This window comes from Stegodyphus dumicola, chromosome X2 (assembly GCF_044657685.1).
Source record: "Stegodyphus dumicola isolate Sdum_Otavi_A_Nest chromosome X2, ASM4465768v1".
Classification (NCBI taxonomy): domain Eukaryota; kingdom Metazoa; phylum Arthropoda; class Arachnida; order Araneae; family Eresidae; genus Stegodyphus; species Stegodyphus dumicola.
The window spans coordinates 68557125-68580805 of NC_140781.1; the positions used below are offsets into that span (position 1 = coordinate 68557125).

Genomic DNA, 23681 nt, shown 5'->3' on the forward strand with positions numbered 1-23681 from the left:
TGGTAGGAGATCCGACCACTATCTGTTCGCTTGCAGAGAGACCGCCAAATATCATCTTAGGCAACCAGTAGCAAACCACGTCCATGCATGTGCCGAGGCTACTTCAAAAAATCGCAATGCATTGAAACGCATATGCGATTGCATAAACATTGCACGCAAAATCTCAGACAGGCTGGAGTAATTCTCAGCCACCATCCTCGTCGCCAGCACAGCCCCTGTATGCTCTGTACCTGTAGTGAACTAATTTTATCTTAAGTTAGCTTATTCGGCTTTTCTTATTCCCTGTATATATTTATCTCCTTGAACTGTAAACCTTGAATTATGAACCTTGAACTATGTATTTTGCCTTATTTTATGTATTGTTTCCACTGTTTTGCCTTTTTTTATTTTATGTATTGTTTTACTTTCTAGTATTTTACTTCTTATTACTTTTAGTATTTGTAACCACCTATCCATTACTCTGTAAATATGTAACTGGAATTGTTCTTCACGCCCGCAATGCACCCTTCTTCCATCTTGCACTATCGTCTTCGTCCAGCATTTGTTTGCACTGCTCCCAGCAGTCGTCTTGAGCACAATATGTATTTATAAGTGTGTCTTTTGTTCAAGTTATTTCCGTCAGCGGGGATCGGCTGCCTCGCTGTCGGTGGAAAGAAAGAAAGTACTAAGGACAGTAATTTCTATTCTCTTGACGAGACCTCCATCAAATGTCAGACTGCATAGCTGTTTCTCCTTGGATCTACAATTCCTGATAAATCTTAAAGTATAAGCAAAAACATTAATTAATTTAACATAACAATTAGTAATGCTAAAACGAGAGTACAAAAAGGAGCTATTAACAGTTGCTAAGTTACATTAGATACACTTTAAACTCGAGCACATAGTTTTAATTTGAGCTTTCCATACTTTTGTTAACACTGTTGTAATTAATGACCTGTTTAAGAACAAAATATGGTTCTTCATACAATAAAGAGTTATAAACAAAATTTCCCGGGCACAAATCACGAGAAATTAGGTCGGCAGGATTGTTTGCTGTTCTTACATGTTGCCAGGAGAAGGCCTTATTTAGTTCTTGAATGCACGCTATTCTATTCGACACGAATACTTTTACAATATGATGAGCTGTATCAATCTAGGCTATCCCTATTGTTAAACCTGTATACAGGTACAGGTAAAAGTGTTAGGTGCACCAGAACATCATTAAAGGTTGCACAAGTATAGCTCCCAATCACTAACCGAATAGAGAAAGGAGGGAAAGAATAATAATAAAGCTGATGATAGTTCTTTAGAGGAAGATTATTATTAAGTTTATTATTAAGAGAGGAGAACAGAAAGGGAGAAAGGTTATTAGAAGGAAAAGAAGAAAACTAGGAAAAGGGTCATTAGAAGGGTTACTGTGTAGTGGGTAAATTAATTATTAGCCAATTATTAGTATCAATTACAGAATAACGTTATCAATCTTTAAACACAAAGATGTCGTTACTTTCGACCCAAGCTTGGAAATGAGCTCAGTGGCACATAACTCCAGCCGAGGAATGGATATTGCTCTAAGAGGTGATACTCGAGATTGGCTGCAAACAAAGCCACTTTAATTTTGCCAGTTTCAGAGACACAATGCAAATAAATAACTCCACCATATCCAACTTTCGGAGCACCAAAAGTGTGGCTCTTAATTTCTGTAACTGATTCTATAAGAGAGAAACAAGGAACTTTGATTTGTCTCAAATCTGTTAAGGCACCTTGAAATGTCTCCCACTCTTTTTGTGCCTTGAAAGGAAGAATATCATCCCGGTTTACGTATAAAATCACCTTTGCACACACGATCACAAGTCCTAGATAACCTAAAGAACCAAATAGTTTAGAAGTTTCTGTCATATAGGAAATTAAAAAAGTTTTCATCTGCATTCGCTCTTCAGACCTAGAATCTTTATGGTGATTCATGAAGGTTTTTCATAATGATACTCTTTTTTCAAATGAATCTTGTTCTAAAGTCTTTCGTTTGATAACTATTTGTGCAGTTCCATTTTTGCAGATAGTAGGATAGCTATTAACTGTCGTTGGAATTCTACAACAGATGTAACATCCTTAGTACCAGACAAGTGTTATCAACATAAAAATCGCTGAGTGTTGTTTAAGAAGCCAATGGAGTATTGTTTCAGAAGCCAATCCCTTTTCATCTATGGCTAATTGCTTCAGAACTCTTGTTGCTAAGAAAGGCTCTGATTTTTGTTGTGTGTTACGGTAATTAATTGATAAAGTTTAGACATATCATTCATCATACTTTTTCCAAAGGACGCATTGAAGTTTGCGCTGCTTGGAATTTATACGAAACATTTTGCATATATCCCAGCACTGAAAGCCACCTTGTGATCTCTGAATTATAGCAGGGTAGAGAACACGTCGTTTTGTACCACACCTCCATTCATCAGAGTCTTTTAATGAAAAACCACATGATAAAGGAACCGAAGCGTCGAATAATAGTAACATAGTTGTAATGCTCTCTGCTCTATAAACACCATGATTGAGCATTATATATTTCGGAATTTCAGGCACCGTCTGTATTTTTTGCATATGCTCTAAGGCTTCATATTCATTCATGAATTCACAATACATCTTAGACATGTCTGAGTTTTGCCTAGTCTGTTCCATAAATTATTTAACCGTTGTGCGCCTAATTGCGAAGAATCACCCAACTGTAAATCTTGTTTAATTGACAGAGTCACTACATATCCACACTCGATATTCTGACGATGAGTTTTCATAAAATGTTCCTCACATTCTACTTCTTAATTTTTTATTTTGAGAGTTTCTGTGACAGCCTCAATTTCTCAAAAAGACTTAGTTGTCTTCGACTTTCACAAATCCGCATTGAATTGTATTGTCTGAATTTGAGCCAAAATTTATACCGCTAGCGATGTATCCAAATACGGTATTTTGAAAAGTTAAATTTGAATTTCGTAGATGAATTTGATCAGCTCTCGACAGCTCATAAAAACATTCGACACCTAGCAAAGCATCTATTTTATCTGGTTTATTGAAATTAGGATCCGCTCGATTAATGTTTTGAGGAAGCTTTAATCGTTAATTTTAGTTACACAAAAACTTCAAGTGCTCCATTGTAATCACGTTTATATCATATCACATTAAGCTTGGATTTTACCGATAAAGTCATTCCCCTTAAACTAGAAATCGATATATTAATCTTATTCTTTTTATTCCAAGCTTATTAGCGTACTCACGGATAAATGCACAACATTGACTATCACTGTCTAATAAGGTTCTGCAAGTGATAAAATTCCCCCAAAAATTTTTACATAAATAATAACAGTAGGTAATAACACTTCCTTTGAAATCTCTTTTGAACCAGTTACAGACAAACCAAGAAAATTTGATTTGTTTATTTGGTTGCAAATAGATAACACCTCCAAATATATGTCATCTGCATTTAGCGGTGTCCGCCGAAAACGTCGCGGCAAAAACATCGCGGAGAAAGCAATGCAAGGAGAAAACGTCGTGGTACAAAACATGGTGGGAGAAAACATCGTAGTTCAAAATATCGTGGTCGAAAATAAAGCGGCTCGAAAACTTCGCAATTTAAAAACAATTAGTCGTCAAAAATATCGTGATAAAAAATAAAGTACCTTACAAATCATCGCATGACGATAGCATCGCGCACATGCGTTTTCAGGTTTTGAAAGTTGTAAATGCATGTTCGTATAAAAATCATAGGGCACAAGAAGAACAGAGGGATTCTTTTACTTCTGTATTTCATATATTTGAAAGAACTAATAAACTTTTGCTGAAAAAATAAGAAGGAAACTTAAACATTTAAAAATTGAAGATGAGAAGAAAATTAATGCAACTTAAAAAGCTTAATAGAATTTTTAATTTATATAGTTAATTGACAAAGGTAATAAATAAAGTTTTTTTATAAAATTTAACTGATAATTTTTCATGAAAAATACAGTTCTTAGAAAAAAAAAGATAAATAACTGCATGAGGTTACCTCTATAAAAATTGCTTAGTTAATGATCAACTTATTTTCTTTCACATTTGTTGATTAGATATTGAAAATTACGGATTGCTTTGTTTCCGTTTATTCTTAAAGTGTCGTTAACATTTTCATGTATAGAGTGCAATCAATTTTTTGGATGTCGATTTGTGAGTCATGATGAAAATCAGTTATATAATATGTCACTATGCAGTTTGAAAAACACATGTATGCTATGTTATCATCATGCGATGATTTGTAAGTATTTTATTTTTTACCACATTTTCGCTACGATATTTTTAAACTGAGAAGGTTTTTGAAAAGCTTTATATTTTTCGACCACGATATTTTAGAATTGCGATGTTTTCTCCGCAACGTTTTCGCCCGCAATGCTTTTGCCGCGATGTTTTCGGCTGTAACCGCATTTAAATTGTAAACATTTAAACTGTAGTAACCGTTCGAATTCTCAACTGACTGGGAGTAAGAACTATCCACCCCCTCCTCACACAACTCGCAAAGGCAGCAGAAGAGTGCGAAATATCTTGTTTGAGAAAATGCAGCAAACTGGGATGCTTTTTCATAATTAAAAGCCAGGCAATTAAAACATATTTTATGTTTCTTAACAAAATCAAGAAGTTCACTTACAGTTATTTTTAACAAAGAATTACATTTATATAACTTGTGAAATTTGCTACTTTTAGAAGAAATACATTTTAAGTCTTGATTTTTAACACTTGACACCAAAGTAAATGCCCTTTGAAGAGGTTGACCCTTTTCTGTATTACGCACATTAGATGATTTTGGTGACTATAAAGTTCGAGCATGATTTTTTTTAAATATAATAAGCTCATATAATTTAGGTAGTTAATTTGTTTTATACTTTCATTCTCACCAAAAACGTAGGAAAACATCTAATTTTTGTATCAAAATATATGCAAGAAAAGTTTCTGAAAATCCAGCTGTTTTTTGCTCTAATATTTTTAGAGATCTCACACTCTCATTCACTGTATCTACTAATTTTAAAATAGAAGATGGACTTGCATTTTGTAAAGGAGAAATTCACATTTATTTGAGAAAAGTCTTTATCACGTTTATTAAATATCTTCCTTCTAAAAGATCCCAAGCAGTTTAATAGTTACTATCACAAACTGTGATTGACTGTGTAGAGACATTAGTATTATTTTTGAAAGCCGGAGAGATGAAAAATGAGCAACCGCCTTCATCGGGAATCGAACCACGGACCTCTGGAATACCGGCCCAGCGTGCAGAACCACTACACCACGAAGGCATGCTAGGAAGGAGTTAGAAATACCTTATATACTCCCCCTTTTAAAGGGCGACTGGGTTTTTTAAGGAAACCAATCGCCAAATCCTGGGTGTGGAGAATCATCATCCAACACCCTTTTTTTAGTTCAGGCGCCACTGCAGAGACATTAGGGATTTTTTTGGAAGCAGGCAAGATGAAAAATTAACAACGCCTTCGCCGAAAATCGAACCACGGACCTCTATAATACCGGCCTAGCGTGCAGAACCACTACATCACGAAGACACGCTAGGAAGGCGAGAGAAATACCGTATAACTAAATAATTCTAACTACTTCCCAATAAAGGGGTAGTTTCAAATACGATAGTTGTTGTGAATCCGATAATAGAACTATTATTACGAATATTTGAAATGAAAGGATCCCGAAAGCCTAACCAATCCTGCATATTTCCATTAAACGGCGGCGGTAATTTTGTATCTTCTGCAGTAATATTTTCAATCTTTAAATAATTTGCATCTTTAACATTAGGTTTTGGCATTTGTCGTTTAACTTCAACCCATAACGCATCAATGTTCTCTTGAACGGTCTGTTGTTCAGTCACGTATGTATCACAATCCTTCTCATAAATTAATTCAAATATTTTAATAGAAATATTTTAGCCCTGGTCCTTAATTTTTTTACATTTATTTTCAAAACGCTCTAGCTAAAATGCATCACAACTGGTTTTTCTAAATCAGAATTTCCTTTCGTTACATTAGATTTCAGAGTTCTTTTTTTTTAATTAAGAACGAACGCATCGATTCTTAAAGTTAATTAGTAATGCAGGAAAGCATGTAAGAAAAAGCACTTACCTCTTTTTGAAGTAATCTAAGTGGAAAACGGAAATAGCAAGTTAAATCAAATCACAAATTATTCTAAACATTAAATAAAGTCCATAAAAATCTGTCACAATTTATCTCTTTTTAGTAAACACTTCACATTTAGCTTTTTAAACTGCCTTCTGTCCACGGGTACTAATTTTTCTCTTGGTCGCTCGGACCACAAATGCACGAATAACGAGTTAAATCACTCACGTAAGGCAAAATTCATGATATTCACAAATACAGCCGACTGTATCATCTTTAATATTACTTCTGTTAACAGAAATTACACACAAAAATAAGAGCTTATATGCATTTTAATACATTGGAGCTTATATACGTACATTGGACACTCTAGCCATCTGCAAATGAAAAAACACTCAGCATAATTTCATTAGAATAGCACAACAGAACACAAAAAAATGGCGGCCAGCTTACTACTTTTTCTAAATACAAAGAAGTTGCTGGATTTCTCAAGATAAACAAAACTCAAACATTAGATTTAACGTCACTTCTTTTCTGCGTTAACACTACCCATATATTTTCTAAATATAACTTAGCTTAAATTTTCCTGGAAATTTTAGCAGATCATTGGCAGTTTCTCATGTTCAAAACAATCAAAACATCAATCAGGGGCGTAGCTAGAGTTTCCAGCGCCCGGGGACAACTGAAGAATTTGCGCCCCTTTCTGTGTGCCACGAATGAAAAACAGTTCATTAAAAAATTTCCAAGCATCAATTTGGCGCCGCTTGGATGCTGCGCCCGAGGTTAGATGTCCCCCCTTGCCCCACCCTAGCTACGCCACTGACATCAATTAAAAACAATCAGAATACAATATGTTTTGATTGTTTTATGCCTAAAACGACATTATTACCAAAAAATGAAATACGTGGTTAAGTGCATATTGTGTTGCTATATATTAATTTATAAGATCTTAAAATACCTTTCTAAAATCTGCAATTTAGGAAGTTGCTTCATTTCTCCATGTTATTTTTATTGTACTAATAACTAATAAATTTGAAAGCAATTTTTATTCAAAGTGTAGTTAAATAATTTATGTATGCAGACTTGCAGGTAATGAAATCTGTCTGCTCTTCCCCACGCCACAAAGCAGAACTTTACTACTGTCTTAATGCATTTTTAACAAGTTTGTTAAAACCTATTTTACTGTTTAATTATTGTTTTCCAAGTAGTACTTGCAATGAAAATTAGCATTAAAAAGGAAGCTTGTTACAGAAACTAAATATTTTCGTTACTAGGAATTAAAAATTAAAGAATGACATTTGCGTTTATTTAGCGTATAAAATCTGAAAATTGTGATTAATAATAATAATTTTAAAATTCAATAAATATTTATTTCTTCCCATATCAATGCATAATCATTTCTGACATTTCATCATTTTCCCTAATTCTCTTTCAGAAAACTGCAGGCCGCAAAAAATAAGAAAGTTGCTGAAATGAAACAATAAAAATAAAAAGACAAATTAAGCTTTATTTTACAATTTAGTAATTGAAAAGTCTTTCAAGTCCGACGTTTCTTACCTTTGTTAGGGTAGGCAGGCTTTCAAAGATAAGATTTCCGATCTAGCCTGTCACTAAAATGTCCCTTTCGTTCAGAATCTTAATAATATCCTGATTTATTACAGACCGCATAGGTGAAACTTTTGATGAAAGTTTAGTGAACGTTTACTTGGGAGCTGCGAAATTTCTTATCTGTACATAGGCAATATGTGACTGAAAAATGGCCTTTCCTAGTTTCGTCTTTATTTTGCTATTAGAAATGCATAAAATGCTCACTAAATATCATTTTCATTTAAAACAATTCTAGATTTTGGAAGAAAGCAATCCCTTAAACTGTTTTAGATGTCTAGCCTTTTAAATAAATATAACTTCTTGACACATTTGTAAATTTATTTCCGAAGATTCGTCACATTAAATATGAATGAGTTTAGTAAAATTCGACGCCTATAACGGAATCTTTGCAGAAGTAGTAATAGAATCACTATGTTTATTTTGGAGAAGGAAACATGAAAAATCTGTGTGGGATGCGAATTCCGGACTTCCTGACTGCCTGCTTTCAATTGTATCACGAAGGCAGGCAGCAATGTAGGAGAAAATTCAATTAATATTAAACCTGATGAATATACTTAATCAAAGCTTTAGAAAGCTTCAGACATCATGGTGGTCAACTATAGAAATTTATAGGTCCTAAAAATAATAAGGTTATTCGCGAGCGAGGTTATTCTTGACAATCAAAAATTACCGCAGAGGGCTTTGAAATTAGTAGAAACGGTGCATGTAGAGAAAGAATTAAAAAAATAACAAGCGATTTTTTTTTTTCTTCTTCATCTGAATAGTATTTAAATTTACAGATCGGATAGTACATCCACACATGACTACGGCTCCAGTTTAAGGCTGAACCAGTTAGGTCACCGATCCTTCAGTTTAAATTATACAACGAGAGCAAAAGGACCCGAAGATGACCTTGACGAAACATGTCAAACAGGTAAGGGGATTCAAATACTGGAAACTCAAAGAAAGAGAATGCAAAATATTACGTTTTCAAATTAAAATTCACAGTTTGTTTGTCTATCATACTGCATTGCATCCGGGTCGGTGACAGAAGGCAGTGCAAACAGCCGTACAGCCACAGAAAGCGAACAACAGAATTAAAAGCAGCAAAATTTTTAGAATTCAGAAAGTCACCGGGAGGCAGAATTTTGTAGCCACTGGAAAAGTGGAAAAGAAGAATAGAAAATAACCTAGCTTCTCCGCCAATGGAAAAGAACCCAGCTTTGACCCTGCACTGCACAAATTGGAAGAAGCGTTAAAAGGAAAGCTATACCCATTACATAATCTAATAAATTCGTTTTCTTAAACGGGAAATATTTTGTGTTAAGGTAGCAGGAAAAGTCATCAGGTTAATGTCATTTAAATACGCTGAATATTAAATGTACTCGCACAATGAACATTTAAAGTATTTACAAAAAGGTAGCATATGTTTCGTCTGTTATTTAGGTACCTTACTTTGAGTTGGATTAAATTATTAACTAATCATTCTAAATCTCTTGAATTCCATCGCAGGGTCATTAATAAAAATCAGGGAATGAAATATTAAAATTTTCCTTTTTGATTTTCTGTTCCTTCAGTTTTCGGTTCAAGTCGCAGACAGCGATAATTTATCCTCTTCACATGATTGTCGAACTCATAATCTCCGAATTCTATCAAATTCATAACTTCTCAGTCCTACCGAATTCATAACATCTGATTTAAAGACGCAACAGAAAAGTACAGTTATGTACTCCAATAGCTTCTATTCTCGTTTTCAAACAGTACAGCAATTTCTGCTCTCGCGCTCTGTCTGTTTCGAACTCACCAGCGGCCGAATTGTAAAGTCACTGAATACTGGTAGTTCGGTTCGGGGTTCCAGTTCCGAGAAACGGGCTGGCTGCATGGGCGTTTCCGTGGGTTTCCCCATGTGTATACGAGCCAATTTTTCTCAAAAAGTCTTCCACGAAGTCATTTTTTCCATTAGGCAGATAGCCCTTGAGTGCTTTACCGTAATCAAATAAACCAAACCAAACAGTGTGTCTTTGCTTTAGAGCACATAGAAAAAATCGCCATAAAAAGTACATAAGTTAATTTTAAAAAACCAGCATACGGTGCTTATTTTGATAATCAGCATGCAGTAATTTCTAATTGCTAAGCCGAATTATAAATTTTCAACAATTTCATGACTTAATTACTGGTTTCTTTATTAAACGATATTAAATTCAATTGGTCATTATGTTTATACTCTGCTGTGATTGGGTTCGAGCCCTGAACACGGCAGATAATTTTGAGAATGGGGACTGAGGGCATTACAGATAACAACGCCATTTCGAGATGTTAGTGAGAGTAAAAGAAGAACGATACTAGATATTCGAATTTTATCCCATGAGATACTGTCACGCAAAATTCAAATGGGGGTAGATAGCTCTCTTGTACGTTGCTTAATAACGTAGATAATTATAATTCTCCGCCTTAATAACGCATAAAACTCCTTCGAGTAGGTAATTCTCCTGTGCTTAGATCAAAGCTAATTCTCCTGTGCTTAGATCAAAACTAATTCTCATTTGATATAGAATACAAAATCAGGAAATATAGAACAGAAAGCGATATATATATAAAAAATGTGAATATTCTCTTGTGTGAGATAATTCTCATATGATTAAAATAAAGATAACTCTCATGAAAGATGACTTTTATGTGCTAAGATGTGCATTTATTCTTTCTCTGTTTTATTGTTAATTTGTTGTTGTTATTTGCTTGATTTTGACTTTAATTTTCCAGTTTTCTACAATCTTACATGACACATTTTATTTTGTTATTAATATTTTTTAATCAGTATTCGTCCTTCTTTCCTGTTACGCTGTTATACTTTTCATTTTAAGTATTAAGCCTTGTTATAGGTATTCCTGAGTAACTCCCGCATATCTAAGTCACAAATTTCGCTGATATTTATACCAAAGTCTCAAACTTATTATTAAATAGATTGCTACACTATTATATGCATGGATTAACAGCAAAATATTTCCTAATTATTTAAATAATTTCCATCTATATGAACTTTATATAGAATATTTTCCACAGCGCTCCATACAGACGGAAGTTTAGGAGAATACTATTAACGCAGTGAAAATGAGCTTGAGCACAATATATCAGTAAGTTTCAGCACCGAGGATAAAAATGTCTTTAATTTATATCCATAAATTATTTCACCTTGTTTTTTTTCATTGCTGTTTTTCCCATCTTTGTATGCACGTCCAACCTGCATGGCTCTAGCCTTAGTAAAAGCGATGCTTATTTAAAATTTTGACCTTCAAACTAGCAATCATTTCCCGCAGAGGACTTCTGATTCGTAAAATGCAAATACATTAATTCGCCAATGAATAACTCATGAAGGGAAAGAGGAAGGAAAAGTGCCATTAAATTAAGTCGTCTCTTACTTGCCAAGAATAATGATAAGAATCAAGGTAAAGTTATATTCCAAAAACAATTCTGCCGCAGTAGAAAACAGGGAGGCCTTTTTTTAATATTATAATAAGGGATGTGCCAAAAACTGCAAAGCAATTTAAAAGTTCATAAAGTTTCTCAATCACTGATATTTAATTACTTTGTGTCTTTTATTAAAATTAAAAAATAATTCATTTTATTGCAGAAAAATTCATAAGCAAACAGAGATATTAAACCCTTCTAAGATTGGCAAGTGAGTTACCGCTCCGTCTGTGAAATTACAACAGAGTGAAAGTGACAGGTTTTTATAAAACTTTTTTATTGAAAGTTGAAGTTAACAAATGGCAGAACTAGCGTTTACGGGTAATAGATAACAGAACGTTGAATTCACCAATTGAAGTAGTTCATAGCTGCAGACTACAATCTAAATCGCCTAAGTAATGGCTCAAATTCTGCATAGGTAATTTAACTTCTGCTAACAAAATGGCTAATACTGACTAACTAACTTAGTAGATCTCGGCTAGAGAAAGATACTACGGCGAGCGCCGCTGCCGAAAACTCTATCTTTAAAACTTTCAAAAACTCAGATTTAACTATACTTAGCTCATTTGCATCCTGGTAAGAGCAAACGAAAATGTGAAGTGGTAGTGTAGATAAGTGAAGGCAAGCTTTTTTGACAAGTGGGCCAAATTTAGCTCATTAATTTTGTATTATTATCCCATAGTCCAGTAAGTTAGTGACGTCACTTGTTGAGCGGGAAGGGTGGGGTAAAAAAGATACCAATAATTTGGAAACATCGAAAATGTTTTAATAGAAAAATTTAAGTTTCAACTTTTTTCCTATCCTCTCCGTTTTAAAATCTTCTAAAAATGTTTACGTTTTCTTTTTTTTTAATAATTTTTATTTTATAAGTGAAAAGGAAAATGTAAATTTGGAGGTCAAAAAAATTTATATGAATGGGCAGATGCCATGAATTACTGCATCAGCTGATACCGTGCCCAGTGGCGCCAGTGCACTGAATATTTCAATGAACAAGGAATAAAAGAAAAGCACATATCCAAGTAGCACCGGAATGTTCAGAGCATGTTGTTCATTCTATGACGGTGTTACGTGCATTTAGAACATTCTACAAGACGAGCTGAAGTGGTGCGTCTTACAACCGCGTTCGTGCAACATTGGTACTTTTCGAAACGTTGCCAACATGTGCTATAAAGTTTTGCGCCACTTATTAAAGTGATGCGTGTTACAACCGTGTTCATAGAACGCATATTAAAACGTACAACAGTAGTACTTTTCGAAACTTTCCCAGCATGTGCTATAAAGTGCGTCCTACAGGACTTGTCAAAGTGCTGAGTGCTACAACTATGTTCTTAAAGAAGGTACACAACAACACCGATACATTTTGACTAGCATGTGTAATAGAGTACTTTCTAGACTACGTGTTAAAATGGTGCATTATAATGGTAGGTCTTAGAAGATACATTAAAACGCAAACTGGTATTTTTCATTCTATTTCATTTCATTTACAATTCTGCGAAATTCATTCATTCATTTCATTTTCTATTCTTCGCAAAACATTAAAACTGGTACTTTTCGAAGAATTCCAAGTGTGTACTATAAAAAGAACATTCTACGTGACGTGTTAAAAGTTTTGCGTGTTACAGCCGTCTTCGTAGGAGGTATATTTCAACGTACATCACTGATTGATTTCGATAAGTAAAACATTTTTCTAAACATTCTCATCACGTGCTATAAAGTGCGTATTTATAAACCATATTATTTTATAAATTTATAAGTTATTTATCCTGTTTTCTTAGCATGCCTTCGTGGTGTAGTGATCAGCACGCTCGAAGCGTATTCGAATAGTCCGTGGTTCGAGTCCAGGCGAGAGTAGTGCTCATTTCTCACATCTTCTGCTTCGAAATAACCTAATGTCTCTACAGTGGCGCCTGAATTAAAAGGTAGTGAATGATGATTCTTCACCACCAGTATTTGTCTACTCGGTCCCCTAAAACCCCAGTCGCCCTTTAAAAGGGGGGGGAAGTATATAAGATATTTCTACCGCTTTCTTAGCATGCCCTCGTGGTGTAGTGGTCAGTATGCTCGGCGTGTAATCGAGAAGTTCGTGGTTCGAGTCCCGGCGAGGGTATTGCTCATTTTTCACATCTCCTGCTTCGAAATAACCTAATGTCTCGACCAAACTAATATATTGAAACTTTATTTTGTTCATAGCGTAAACATTCTCGTTGAGAAATATTATTGAAATAATATTCAGAAAAGTAAATTTTTATTATTATAAATAGCAATTTATACTAAAAACAAGGTCCAGTACATTCGTTATAATGTATATATCATTTGTACTATGTATTATTAAGGTGCAATTTCCAAACTTGGCCAATAAAGAATACTGAGTACTCCCTCTCTTCAGTTTTGAGAGAATTTGCACCATTCGAATTCATGTTTTAATAAGACTCCTATTTTTGTTATTTTGGATGATTTTCTTTATGAAGGTAAAAGCTTTCATTCATTAACATATTCTTCTTTTTTTTCTGATATTACATAGATAGATTTTAAATTATAGTTTACAAGTTCTTCTAGCATTAAGGGGAATGTTCTTATGCCTTATGTTAGAATTCCTGATAATGTTTCCATTTTAACATGAGCTGAAATTATTATTCCAGCTGATATTTTAATAAAAAATGTGCTGCAATGTTTTAATGAAAAATTATTTCTAACAATATTTTATAATGATCTTATTTAAATTGCATTTTTATTAAGTACAGCCTGAATAAAATATACACTTAAAAATATTCAATTAAACGATTTCACTACCTGCGGTGCCAAACAAGTTTAATCTTATGGAGCCCTTAGAGAATTTGAATACCATTCACATATCAATTTATTTTCTAAGAAATGCCGGCCAATTTCAGAAATGATCATAAAGGAGATGGTTTATGTGAATAGACTTGACTGTACGTAAATACCAGTTAAATACGTGTTTTGCTTAACAAACAGCGAAAAATGGATTTCCAGCAGATGTTTATATGGAGCGATTGTATTTAACCATAAAGCTCAGTATTATTTAGGGAAGACGAAATTTTTGGAATTTGGGTAAGCACCGATCGGCAAAATTAAGTGATGAGAAGGTTTTATGATTTAGGGAAAGCACTGGAATCCAAAGTTTAGGCACGGTGAAAATTTAGAACTTAGGAAAGCGCTTTGTTTTCTTATTAATAATTTATTTAACTTTTTATTAACGGTAAATTTAGTTTTTCTCAATATATGCTCCGCGGATTCCCAAGGGTTCTCCGTTTCAGGAAAATAAAGTGAATAAAAGCTGGATGAAACTGAAGTATAAGAAATAAAAATTGAAAAATTATATTTTGAAGTTAAAAATTCTGTAAGCTGAATTTCATGCTTCCTTCGCCACACAATACTTAGTAATTACTTGGAACTGCGCATAAGAATCCTCCAAAAATTATTAAGATCCACTTGAAGCTTCACAAAACTTAGTCCCATATAAATACAGGTATTTTGTGTTTAAATTTGTGTTTGAACTGAAGTGTATGCGATGATTATCTGGCTGAAACTGAATTTATCGTAAAGGCTTTAATAATGTTCTCAGGATTAATGCAACATTTCTGGTGTAACACAAACTTGTATGTGTTATTGAACGTTAGAAGAACCTTTATATATGACTAACTTTTAAAAATATCGTATTGAGAATAAATTGAGATGCGATAAAGTTAAAAATGTTGAAATATAATTTCATTTCATGGACACTGCATGACTGTTTAAATATCGCATTACCTTATATTCTTTTACTATCTATATATTTTTCTGAGCCCATATGTGCTTTGGCCTATTCCTAACCTAACCCACCTATGTAATACAATTTTTAAACGTCATTAGCTTATAAGCTATAGAATAGTCTCTGGGGCTGTGGTAGAGAACTGATTTCAAGAAGCACTTTGTGAGTTGAAGGTTTGGAAATTGCTTCTGTATATCCTTTTGTTAAATTTGATTAATTTATGTATTATGAAACTTTAATTTATGTATTATGAAACTTTTTCAGGAATTCCAGCTGATTAGGAAGTAATTCTCTCTCATGTGAATAAGAATCTGAATTCAGGATTACGTATATGGCTCGAAGGACTTTTCGAATCGTCAGTCAAGAGTTTGTATGCAATCTAATTTATCTTTGAATGAAATATTCTGAATAAAAAACATTCTAAATTTAATTCCACTTATTTTCTAATTTTAAATTTATTCATCTCTTATTTCGGGAATCTTTTTTTACTTTTTGTGTATTTCTTTTCCCACATAGCACAAAAACATCCTTGGGATATCCCGAGGATGTTGCTCGCGGGATATGCGCACATCCTCAGGACATCCCGCAAACCTCCTAAACACCTCCTCCCGAGTGCTTAATGTCACATCCCGGGATATCCTCAGGACATCCTAAGTCCCATCGACAGCGTGCGGGATGTTATTAGGATATGAACTCCTACCTACTACATCCTCAGGACATCCCACTAACCTCCTAAACACATCCCATCATATCCTAAAAACATCCTTTCTATCTCCCATCGACAGCTCATGGGATGTTATTAGGACTTAACGTCCTACTTACTACATCCTCAGGACATCCCGTAATATTCCAGTTTCCTCCTAAACTCATCCTCCTGAGTGTTTAATGTCACATCCCAGTATATCCTTAGGACATCCTATCTAGGTCCCACCGACAGCGTATGGGATGTTATCAGGATTTCAAATTTTTACTAGTTACAATATCACTTTAACCTTTAAAATACATACTCTCCACTGCTTAATACCCGGTATATATACAAAGAAACTTCCAGTGAAAATATGTGAAAGTGTCGTAGTGATCTAAAACCTACTTATTTTACAGACAGTCTCAAATGCTTCTCCTAGTTACTCAGGAAAAATCAGAAATGTTGAGAATATTTATACAACTTATTTTGTTTTTAAAACTAAATTTGTGAATATATTAAAACTGAGCAAGGAAATTAAAATGAATTATTAATACAAAATATTATAACAGAAAATTTTGCTTTTATTTTTAAGATATTAAAAATCTTTCGAACATTTTTAAACATCCAATAGCCCCCAAATTGAAGTATTCACAATTAAACTATTTTACAAAATCAGTTTCTAATTTCAGTTAATTTGTATTAAAAATTCAATAATAAAATTAGCCATTTAATAATCTTTACATAAATGAATCATCTTTCTTTAAAACATGTAAAGAAATTTTAGTGTTTTGATGAGACTGTTGGGAAATTGTTAAAAGGAATAAATTGTATTTTTAAAACTAAATCAATTCCTAGCCACAGAATAAATCAATATGTTTTCGTAACATGAAAATGCTGCAGGCTGTTTCATATATTTAATATTTAGTTGTAAAAATTATGTTCTTGACATTATGTTAACAATTCTTTACATCATTCAAAAGGTAACTCAAGCTCTTCTAAAATTCTATCTTTCTACTCACACACACACACACAAAAAAAAAAAAAAAAAAAAAAAAAAAAAAAAAAAATCTGAAAGGCCTCAGATTTTAGCAGTCACTTAAAAGGGCTCAAAGTTTATGAGCGCATAGATTATCAATACAGACGGGGCAGTGGAAATAGCAAAACATTTTATAAGATACTGACACCAGAAATTTAAATATCTTCTGTATATTTGAAAAGTGAAGAACTATATCATGTAATTATATAAAAATATTAAATGTTTTCAATTAGATATATGATGAATTAAATGCATTTTAAATCAATCAGATTAAAAAGTAAAAAAAAAAAAAATACATTGTTAAGAACTGTGTGTATTGCTTTTAAATAGCTTGGCTTGTTAATCAATAAGAGATTAGATTTTAATATGTTAAATTTTGCCAAATGACAAAACTTGAATGAAAAGCGAAACAAGTTTACGATTGACGACATGAAGTCACATTTTGAGACTAATAGCCCTTTTGGACTAAAAAAAAAAGTTCTGAAAATAATTTGCACTTGTGCTTATGCAAATTTCAGTACAATGAAATTTACCAGTTGAAATCAGCACCAAATTAAACTTCGTAAATTCTAGCACGTTAAAGGTTATCTCATCCAGAATTTTATTACTAACCATTCATTTCAGAGCAAAATAACACAGTAATTGCCATTTATATGACAATCAATATCGAAAATTTAAACCTGCATTTTACACAACAGAGAAAAATTCCAAAAGAAGATCTACTGTTTACCATGCAATTAAGGCATTTTATTCTGCAATCAGCTTTACCAATTATTAATACTTCTAAGTATATTCAGTTTATTCTTTCTGTTTAATATACGTTGTGTAAAATTTTCCATAAATTTATTAATTCATTTTATTTTGAGGTGAGCTGTTGTTCAATTCTCAATGTCAACGAAAATGTTTAGTTCATTTTTTATTCGGTCTCAAAAGAGAAATGAAAACATGTGGATTTATGTACGTGTTATAAATACATGTATTTATGAATCAAAATACATGAGAAATCAGAGTGAGAAAAGCACTACTACCTTAATCTGTGATTATAATATAACAAATGCAGTGAATTATAGTTAATAAATAGTGAAAATATTTATATTTCTGAAATATTTCATATATAACATTTTAAGTTTCGCATATGTGGCAATTTGAGAATTTTTTACGTATACCAATTTTTTTTAAATGTCTAAAAATTTTTGTATTTTCAAGGAAAGCTTATTCTTTCACCTTTAGTATACAAGTAATGGTGTAACCAATCCCTTAACATAAACTGCTGGACTAACTGTGACAACAAGGCTGCCCTCTGGTGAGTAGCCAGTACTTGCCTTTTACTGAAGTACTTCAGTAAAAGGCAAGGCGCCTTTTACTGAAGTACTTCAGTAAAAGGCAAGGCTCCCACTAGATAGGTTGTACCAGACTGTTGCGCTGTAACTTTTCTTAAAGTTAAATGTAATGTCCGTGTGTAACTTAAACCTGTTAATAAATATTTGTTACACTATACCGGACTCTTCTATGACCCTATCTAAAATGACCCTTTTACAACGGTAATTTACCAGATAAAATTACTTATTAGGGAATACAGAAAAATATCTAACCACTTACCTTTGTGACTTCATCTGCAGAGAGACTAAAAATGCAGTTCAGCTAAATCTGTTATAATAAATATTTATAATAATGCTAAATCCTGCAATAACTATTAATATGACAAATTTTGTAAACCTATTTATTTGGATGAAAAATAAACACTTTCAGAAATTTATGGCACTATATTATGATTAACAGAGGAAAAACACTTTTCAAAATTCAAAATAGTTTTTATTAATCCAATTTATGACATTTTCTTTTAATTCCTGAAAAATAATCTTAGATCCATGTAAAAAAAATATGTATTCTTATGTATATAAGAACTCTTGATAAACTGGATCTCTGCCATTGCCTTTCACAGCACCTAAAATAAAAAACACTCACAATTACTATATGTGAATATAATTTATAATTAAATTTAAACAAATGACTATTAGAATGCAAATTAAAAGAAGCATTTAAATTTTTTAACATTTAGTACCTATAAACAGAGTAGCAATTATTTGATTATAGTAAAATAAATATGGGGGATGCCTTTTAAAATTTTTTATGCCAGAAACTAAACTTAAACCACCAGCTGAACATATGAGGAGTTTTATCAATCAGCCATTGGTAGGTGACCTGGATACTGAATTAACATATAAAGTTGCCAAGATAAAGAGAGAAACAAAATTATGATAATCACATCTTACCTAATCATAAAACTATTTTAAATTTAATGTGTAAGCAAGTCCAAAAAGAATGAGAATGAATTTATTTTGTAACACAAAGTAAAGTTATCTTGCAGGAGCAAAAAAAAACTTGTCTCATGAGATTGGCAAGTAAAAAATAATTAACTGCATCTGATAACACATAAGTGGTTGTTAACCATGCGCAGAAAATAAAATCTGATCACGATACAGATTTTATTTTCTGCACAGATTAGATTTTATTCATTTTAAACTTTTGAATTTAACTGCAGAAATCTACCAAAGAAGTATATATTTTATGTTGTAACAGTAATAAACGAAGATGTGGCTAATCTTTGCTGTATGGTACACCTTGGTTTCTGTCTGAGAAAAATCGCAAAGTGGTATTGGTTGTTCATGAAATCTGGAAGCCCATTGTGTCAAATAAGTTTTTTGGTAACCCTAATATTGATAATGTTAGCGAAAGTATTCTTGGGAGGGAAATTAAGTTTTTGTCAATAAAAAAGGGTTACTTCTGCAAATATTGTCAATGTGTTGTGATAAACTTAGTTTTGGGCTCTTTTTTTGTAATAGTAACTCTTTTGTATGGACCCGGGTTTTTGGTTATTACCATTCTTTTCAATTGCAGTGTTTGGTTTCATGTAAGTGGTATGGTCTTGTATTTTGAACTTGCTATTATTTTGGTGTGGGTATCATCATTTGAGTATGTCTGAGGTGACTAAGAGACGAAAACTTTAATTGAATTGCTTACCTGGAAGATGGAAGAGATGGTGGTGGGAAGCCTAAATGTATGCATTTGGAAAAAAGGTATGTTAAAAAATGACGTTTCATTTATTTATTCGTCTCTGTGTGTTAATTTTTGTTAAAAGATTTGTTGTTTAATGTTTTTATGTTAGGAAATATGTATTTTTTGTAACTTATTCTGCTCTGTTTGTGCATTTTTGGTTGTCTCTATGTTTTAAGACAGCGGCAAATTTTTTCTGGTTAACATGATAGTTTTAACCTTCTGATTTTCTTAAAGTGAAAATAGATCGATGTGTACATGGGCAAAGTTAAGGCAGTGCACAATGCCTAGTTTGTGCAGTTCTCTCTCTCTCTCTCTTTTTTTTTTTTTTTTTTTTTAAAGTTAAAATAGGTCGATGTGTACATGGACACCAAGTTTGTGTATGTCTTTGACTTCTTATTTTGGTTTTGTGTAGTGCCCATCTTGAAATCGGTGCCGATCTTGGTATCAAAAAAGAAACAATTCGCCAAGGGTTACTGTAGAGTAAATTTTTACCAAAGATGTTCTACCATAATCACCATTTCAGTGGTTTAAACACTAGTGGAGCAGTATGCAGAGATGAAGATTTGAGTTTTGTTTACACAGCACGATGGTTTAGGCACTCCAGCTATTACGGTGAACAAGATTATAATAAACATAGCCACAACAATTGTCTATAAATATTGATGTATAACACTGTATGAACTAATAGATTTCTTATGTTAGTATATAGAGAATCCTTAATCGAAGTGAAAATGAGAAGACTGTGCATGCATTTCCTTTAATTGAAACATGGGTTTGACCATACAAATCTCAGTCTTATGGGACATGCCACACTATGCAGATAGACAGTAAATAGTGCTCATGCTGTTTTTGTTTCTTAGAGCTATGAAATAAATATACTACATTTTTCTTTTCTTGTTTCACATTTGGATTACCTATCAAAAAGTAAGGAATTTTGATATTATTACAATATCTGAGTTAAAATAACATTCCAAATAACAATTATTAGTCATGTTAATATAATGAAAATTATAAACTAGGTTAAAAAGTAACCCTTAATGTGGCATATTTTTGAATTAAACTCTATTGACTTTAAAAACAACAAAACATCCCTCTTTATTAGAGAATTTAATAAACTAATTTTAAAGAGCTATGTATGAATTCTTTCCCTTCCATGTTATAATAACTGAAACAAAATTCCACTGATACAGTCAAAATTCCTAAATGCAAGTACATAAAATTTACTTTAGCAATTTTAAGAGATGAGACAGACTGAACACATGAATAAATTTCTATCAAAGAATAATTTATTAAATTTGGCCCGTTCCATAGTAAACTTTAACCATTAGATTACATTATTACACCATGTCATCAATTTGAAAAGCAAGTCATATGCCAGACCTTGATTGTAAAAGAAATACACAGAATAATATATAGATTATTGAAAAATGATCTGTACCAGTGTTTATAGATATGATTAAATGTAACAGAAAATTTACTGTCACAACCACATTTTTAAGTGAAATGTATAATTTTAACATTTTATAATATTTAAGATATAGCATTAAATGCAAAACTATGTGCATGGACTAAGTTAGTAAATTAAAAAAAAAATAATAATAATTAAAGAATGAATGTCATGAAAAATTTCAAAACAAGCAGAATTTAATTTAGAAGGCTTTTAGACACTTATGATAAATAAATTTGAGACTTCTTCACCCAAAATTAAATTATAATTAACTAAAACCAGTGTGACTGACCTTCCACAAAATCCTTCAGCTGCGATTTTTTTAAGCTTGAAAACCAAATTCTTCTGGTAATAACAGCTTAACCAGTTGAAATCCCTACAGAAAGTTTGATAACACAATAATAGAATTAATAGAATAGAAAAATTAACACAAAATTATTAGAAAAATTAACACAAAATTATAGAACATCATTTAAACTTAACATTATTACAAATTTTGGTGCTTTCTGACTATCTGCAAAGCTATGAAAATTGGCAAAATGTTTGGTTAGTTTCTGGTTCATATCTACTGCTCTGTTCACAAGTAGTAATTCAAATAAGCACTTTAATTTTAGGATGCACACACACAAAAATATATATATTGGGTCAACATTCACATATTTTTCATCCAACGGAATACTATTTGGAAATAAAGATTAAATATAAAGCATGTAAATACATGTGTGTGGTATGCATATTCATATTTTGCTGTTATTGTGTACATACTCTTGCAGTTTTAACATAAGTTGAAGCTGTGAGGGCAGATGATCAGAAAGTATCAGAATTTTTCATGTACAAGAAAAAATTGCCCTGACAATAAACAATGACAATAGTATCTCAATTGTTTAGCACTGACATTTACATAGTGCATTAGAAATATATAGTAATATATGTATAATAAAAAGATAATTGTGATAATTGCATACTATTAAATCCTTTTTTTAAATGACAAACTTATAACAATTCTTTCACATATAATTAAACAGAATTCTTTCACATGAACATCCAAAATCCATTCTTAACTAAAAAATAAATAATAAAACCATGTAAATTTCTTATGAAGCTCATCATTTCCAAAATGTCCATTTCTGAAAGTTCCCAGCATTTCTCAGTATATTATTAAATTACTAAACTAAGCATCAATGATTGTCATGTTCACTAATGTGACAATATCTTTCACACTTCTTTGTTACCACAAGTAACAAGTAAGCTTTGATAAATCTTTAACTGATACATGCTACATTTGTCTAAAATTTGTACAAATAATAAAATTAAATGAGCTTTATAATATACTCAAAGAAATAATTTTGCATGAAAATTTGTATGTTATGTAGCAGAATATTGGCCTGATTAATGATTCAGGAAATAATTCAAATTTCAGCTTGTGTTAAAATAAAAACTATAACACAAAGATAAGCAAATTTCCTTATGAACAATGCATATTAACAATATTATACACTGGCGATCACACAGTACTGATTGCTTCAATAAACATTACTGTAATGGTGTTATTTAAAAGACTAATATTTTAATTACTTTCTTAATTAAAACATTAGTCTTTTTCTCTTCCTCTTTCTAATACCAAAAGAAAACCCAGATAAGAAATATAAAAATATCAGTAAAAATAAATTATATTACTGAATGACACTTTACATTAATTACACTTATGCATATATTATTTTATTATAAATTATTTCAAAATAAAAGAAGAGAAGGAGGAGAAACTTTATTATTAGCATTTCTAAAATAATATAAACATTAATAATTTAGTACAGTTTATTATTTCAGGCAAAAAGAATTCCCTTTTCTGGATAGCATTTATATTTCCCTCTCAACTTCAATAAAACATTACAGAAATGTATTTATGTATACTTGCATATTTGTAAATGTATGTGTGTGTGTGTATATATATGCACATACTTACAAACCCAGGTTCATACATTTCCGAATCCGGTCCCGATAACAGAACAGTACCCTCCAAAAAAACTTAAAACTTCCAATTCTCCATGTTTTAAAATTGAATTACAAACTAGATTAAGATAATGTTTCAACCATACGTATTTTGAACAAAACAATGCAAACTCTTATTTTTATACAATCGTTCAAACTATTTAATATAAATTTATTGCTGCAATAAAATAATAATCTGATCACACATAATATTTTGAAACAGAATGCATAAACTGAACTAAAAAGAATTCAGTCATAAACATTTGGATAGCAGGACAAATCAGATATTTGAAGACAGCCATTGAGATATACATGTAATTCACGACAGAACGGTAACAATTCATAAAGCTGTGATAGCTAGCACATTTAACTGTCAAAATAACATAAATCGAAAAGCAAAAAAGTAAACATACAAGTATTGCAAATGAACTTACCTTTCATGCAACAAAAAATATCCATAGAAAAAGTAAACCTCATGGCGCAGCCATCTTGGATTTCGTTTCAAATCAGACGGACGCGTGACGTTTACGGATTTGCGGAAGAAT

The 23681-nt window shown here is 32.0% G+C and overlaps 1 long non-coding RNA gene across 1 annotated transcript; it reads right to left on the bottom strand.

The window, feature by feature from the left end:
* Window positions 1-18439: 18439 nt before the first annotated feature.
* On the bottom strand, window positions 18440-23681 carry LOC146992773 (uncharacterized). Its single transcript, XR_015039195.1, has 3 exons — window positions 23571-23681; window positions 21440-21523; window positions 18440-18588 (listed from the first exon to the last, which is right to left on the bottom strand). It is a non-coding gene; the product is annotated as an uncharacterized LOC146992773 (long non-coding RNA).